Source organism: Gymnoscopelus braueri (genome assembly GCF_963280865.1).
Source record: "Gymnoscopelus braueri genome assembly, chromosome: 12".
Classification (NCBI taxonomy): Eukaryota; Metazoa; Chordata; class Actinopteri; order Myctophiformes; family Myctophidae; genus Gymnoscopelus; species Gymnoscopelus braueri.
Window position 1 is genome coordinate 36615896 of NC_137614.1, and position 5434 is coordinate 36621329.

The window sequence follows — 5434 nt, forward strand, 5'->3', positions numbered from 1 at the left end:
GATCCGGTCGCTGATGACGCGGATGACGTAGAGCTCCCGACCGGATCATATACCCGAAAAGGAATGGTGCCCAGGCTAACTACCCATAGATATAGAAACCTAGATACCTCATTGGCCTCTGCAGTTCGTTGGAGCAACTCGTATCGCGGCCGCCATTTTCGCGTAGGCAAACGGACACTCAAGTGACTACTGGCCAATCACAGCGCTCACAGCGCGTTGACTACTGGCCAATCACAGTGCGTCTTTTCTAAGACTTGTCAGAATGTATTTGTCCCGCCCCCACCTGCCTCTGATTGGCCTACCGAACGCCCCCTTCTGTGACACACGCGGAAGCTTCAGGAAGATTTCCTACGCTAAAATGGCGTCCGAGATACCAATGCCTCAGAGCCGTCTATCTTTATATGTCTATGTCACTACCTGGCTAAACTTCATTGAGGATGTACGTGTTTTCCTAATGACCACTGGTTACACTACACGCTGGGATAATGGCTAATGCAAACGCAACAGGTTATGGGCCCAGTCACAGTGGCCAAAAGTGGTTAAGACTATTATTCGATGGTGACGAAAGGAACTACGAGCTCTGGGAGACTCGGTTCTTAGCACACATGCAACTGCACGGATTGTGTGACACCATCGTGGTGGAGCCAGATATCGATGAAGACGATGAAGATGCACTCGCTGAAGATGCGAAATTCAATGCAGAAGCATATGCAGAATTAGTACAGGTTCTTGACGACAAAAGTTTGTCTCTTGTGATGCGTGACGCGGACAGAGATGGAAGACGTGCTTTATGCATACTACGGGAGCACTATGCAGGCAAAGGGAAGCCACGTGTGGTGAGTCTCTACTGTGAACTTTCTACACTCCACAAAGCAAGCAACGAGACTGTCACTGACTACGTCTTACGAGCGGAGACGATATTTACATCGTTGAGAAGGGCCGAAGAAAATATCAGTGACGGGTTGCAGATTGCTTCGGCAGATCTACAAGCTCATAGCACGGCACTCAGTGCCGTGCTATGAGCTTGTATTTCTGCTATTTTTTAATAGCCGAAGTATAAAAATTATTGTGATGCTATATTAACACATTTGGCTGGGCAAAAGCATTACAAAAGAGAAGAAATTATAAAAAATAGAAAACAACCCTTTATGAGTCATAAAGGTTACAGGGTAGAAATGGTAGCAATTCCGTGTAGCAAGAACGGCTTATTTTGATTACAAACAGATGAGTTCTGGGTTGCTTTCATCAACATTATTCCGGGTTTAATTAGCTAGCTGTCTTTTTTTGAGTTATGGCGTGGTCTTTATGTTGCCATTTCTGCCATATTTTTGTATACAATAGATTTAAAGCTGCAATCCATAACTTTTTGTGGTGAAAACAACTTAATTTAAATAAATCTGTATGGTAGAGTATGTTAATACACTATAAATAAGAACAACATAACTGCAGTGGTTAGAGGTGGTCTCCCTGCTTTTCTATTGAGACATGTAGATACTGTAGGACCACTACAGGTTGACCAGAGGTATTGCATTAAACTGATGATAAGAGAAATATCTCACTTTCCCAAAAGTTCTCTCCATTATATAGCTTAACAGTAAAATGTTCTGCACTCGTCTCGCACGAGCGACCTGGGTTCATATCGCGGGTAGGACATTAAAAATTATGGACTGCAGCTTTAAACAACCTCAGAATTTCTTTCTGCCTAGTGTTTGATCCCTTCTCTGTCATGGTTCTTCCTCCAGGAACTGGTTGAACTACAGTCGCAGATCAAGGACACCTCAGTCGTCGTGGAAATGGACAACAGTAAAGAGTACTGGACATGGACGCCATTGTGGCCGAAGTGCGCCGAAGTGCGTGCTCAGTACGAGGCCGTTGCCAACCGCAGCCGCGAAGAGGCCGAGACGTGGTACAAGTCCAAGGTGAGGTCCAATTCTGATGCACTCAAGCGCTGACACGTGTAGCTCTCATCTTCTAGAATAAAGCCTGAGTTAAACGTACGCCTGTGTCATGCGCTTGCAAAATAGCTGATTTGCATGTTCACAATGTGTCGCAGTGCGGCCCGTTGTGAGCTTGTAGATCCGCTAACAAAGTATATCAGAGCTTTAAGGCAAATTGAATCTCTCACATTGGCACCTAAAAATCACATTTCTACACGCATTATCAAAAGGCTTTCAAAATACTGATTGGTTGTTTTTCTGATGTTTGTTTAGTACGAGGAGATGCAGACATCTGCCACCAGATACGGAGATGACCTGAGGAGCACTAAGACAGAGATCTCAGACCTGAACCGCATGATCCAGAGACTGACAGCAGAGATCGATGGTGTCAAGGGACAGTAGCTCAGAATAACCTTTGGTAGTTGCCATCATTGTTCTCTTATTTTGGACCATTGCAACTTACAAGCAATTTAGTCATTTTAATTGCCATACCATATCATATATAAACAAATTAAAACTTAACTGTAATGGAAAACAATAAGTAAAAACAAAATAAGAATGAATGAAAAATGCAAACATATGATAACTTTGGGATGGTGGCATTAATGTCTTCTGTTCTCTGTCTACCATCAGCGTGCCAACCTGGAGGCCCAGATTGCGGAGGCTGAGGAGCGGGGAGAGATGGCCGTGAGGGACGCTAAGGGCCGCATCAAGGACCTGGAGGATGCTCTGCAGAGAGCCAAGCAGGACATGGCCCGCCAGATCAGAGAGTACCAGGACCTGATGAACGTCAAGCTGGCCCTGGACATCGAGATCGCCACCTACAGGAAACTGCTGGAGGGAGAGGAGGACAGGCTGGCCACTGGCATCCAGCCAATCAACATTTCCCAACAGAGCTGTGAGTTCCTGTCTATTTCCTTGTAATAACTGCAGCTACAGTATGTTGTTATTATTGTTTGTCATGATTACACCCTGGTGTTGTACCTCCCTCTCACACTGTAATACTAGTAATAGTTATATTATCTACTGACCATTTTCGTTCTTGTCCTCGTCCCCCCTCGACAGCGAGCTACGGTGGCGGTTACGGAGGCGGCATGGACAGTTTGAAGAGCAGCTACTCTAGCGGCAACTACAGCAGCTTCGGCGGCGGCAGCGGTGGTGGTTATAGCAGTGGCGGCTACGGCAGCAGTGGCGGCTACGGCTACAGCGCCGGCAGCAGCAGTGGGGGCGGCTACGGCTTCAGCTCCGGCAGCAGCAGCGGCGGCTATGGCGGCAGCGGGAGCAGCGTTGTCCAGAACAAGAAGAGTGTCGTCATCAAGATGATCGAGACCAAGGACGGCAAAGTGGTGTCGGAGTCCTCTGAGGTGGTGGAGGATTGAGCAGTTCAGCTGAGAGGGCTCATCGCGGGCTGCTAGGATCTTCTCCTGTTAGTCTAGTAGTTTTATACTCACAGCACTTCCCCCAAACCGCTAGTCTCTCAAACCATGACTATCTCTTCCACAATCTTCGAATGCTACAGAGTCTGCAATTCCGCCTGCTAAAAGTTGAGAACAGCAGGCTGTCATCTGCTCTTCAGACTGGAAGGGTATTACTCCACCAATCACAACGCCGTGTTCACGAAAATGAAGTACAGACTGTCAGGCGGAAGCATTTGAGAATTGTGGGAGCCAACACGTCTGTCTCGAGAGACTACCAAACCGCAGTCTAATAACCCAGTCTGAAGCAATTCCTCGCCATTCCTTCTACAGTACCATAGGCCTTCCACGTGTCCGCTAAAAGAAGCAATATACAAGTCCTGACCTGAAAAGAAAAAAAGATCTGAAAGGGACCAAAGAATCTATTTTTGTCAGTCATATTTTGTATGTCTTGAGATGAATGTTTGTTTTTACTAAAACAGTTGTTTGAAGTTTTTGTCTCACAAGCAACACAAAAAGAGAAAAAGGATCGACGGGCAAATTGCAACTATGTAATAGTTTAAAAAAATAAAATAATACAACACATTCCCTCCAATCTATGCAACTTTACTATTCCACACTACAAGGGCTATTCCCTTAAAGATAAATAAATAAAGGTTGCATGAAATGGGTGAAGTAGTATTGTGAATGTACTTAAACAGTGCGGAGGTGTTTTTGGTCAACTAATGTCTTAAAAATGTCTGCTACAGTAGGTAGTGCATGTCACCCCTTTGTGTGTGTCCTGTAACTGTAAACGGTCGACGCCTTAGGAGACTGCCCACACAATACTGTTGTCCTGAGGTGCTGTTTTTGCTACCAAACCAAATAAAACAGTGTTTACTGAAATCTTCTCGTTGTGATGAATCTATCCTTCATTCGAATGAAAGTATGACTAATTACTAGAAATGAATAAGCAAATCATGGTTAAGGTAATGAATGAATGTGAATGAATGAACGAACACATGAATAAAATACATCCTGAAGACGGCTGTTGCTAATCCTTTTTCTTTCTTTATTTATCCTTCGTACTATGTGTTATCAAATAACCCCAGCATACAATCAAAACGACTGCTAGCATTTACAGTTGTTTATGGGGTCAAGAAGGAGGAATTGCTTCACTGCTGTAGGTTTCAACCCCTCAGACAATCTAGCAACATCTGGCTGGAAAAAGTGAACACGCTCTCTCCTTCCTTGACAGTGAAAGGCAAGCCATTTCACAATAGTTTAGCCATATTAGCAGCACAGGTCCGTCTGTTAGCACAGAGCTTTGTCCTGGGCTTACTTTAGTTTCACACTTTCATTCACTTAGGAATGTGGGATATCCCATAAACCCTGCAATGAAGCAATTAGCAATTTACTGTAGGCATTTTGCAAGGTTTTGCCTAGCTTTTGCAGATCATGTCCTCCCCCAAAACACTGAGGTTAAAGATCACTAGTGTGTTGTGAGGTTAGAACAGAAGCAACTGAGCTTCATTTGTTCAATCAAATATGCTTCTTTTGATTGATTGATTGATTGATTGATTGATTGATTGATTGATTGATTGATTGATTGATTGATTGATTGATTGATTGATTGATTGATTGATTGATTGATTGATTGATTGATTGATTGAATACTGTATTATAGTCAGAAATGTAAACAGCATGTGGTACAGAAAGACAGACTAAGGCTAAAAACATTGTGGTCCTACAGTACGTATTCAATTAATCAACATAGCATAAAAACTTTACACAATAATACATGTCATCAACAAATACAAACACTATATGTACAAAAGAGATGGGAATTTTTTATGTATCTCCCCTTGTGGTCTCCAGGCCAATTTCGAAATAAATCAGTGTTACACTTTAATGGATGGTGTCGGGACATTCCACATTTTGGTGGCAGAGTAGTAGAATGAGAATTTTCCCATGTTTGTTCTAAATTTGGGTGGTACCAGATCATGGTCGCTCCCTCTAGTGTTGTGGCTGTGGGTGTCACTCATTTTGGAGAAGTAGTTGACAGATATGATAGTCCCTTTAAATACCAATCCCATTGATATT

At 43.6% G+C, this 5434-nt stretch overlaps 1 pseudogene across 1 annotated transcript; it reads left to right on the top strand.

The window, feature by feature from the left end:
• Positions 1-605: 605 nt before the first annotated feature.
• LOC308096536 (intermediate filament protein ON3-like) lies at positions 606-4240 on the top strand (annotated as a pseudogene). The gene is made up of 5 exons (XR_013935129.1): positions 606-836; positions 1743-1919; positions 2211-2335; positions 2571-2835; positions 3003-4240. The product of XR_013935129.1 is annotated as an intermediate filament protein ON3-like (transcript).
• Positions 4241-5434: the final 1194 nt, after the last annotated feature.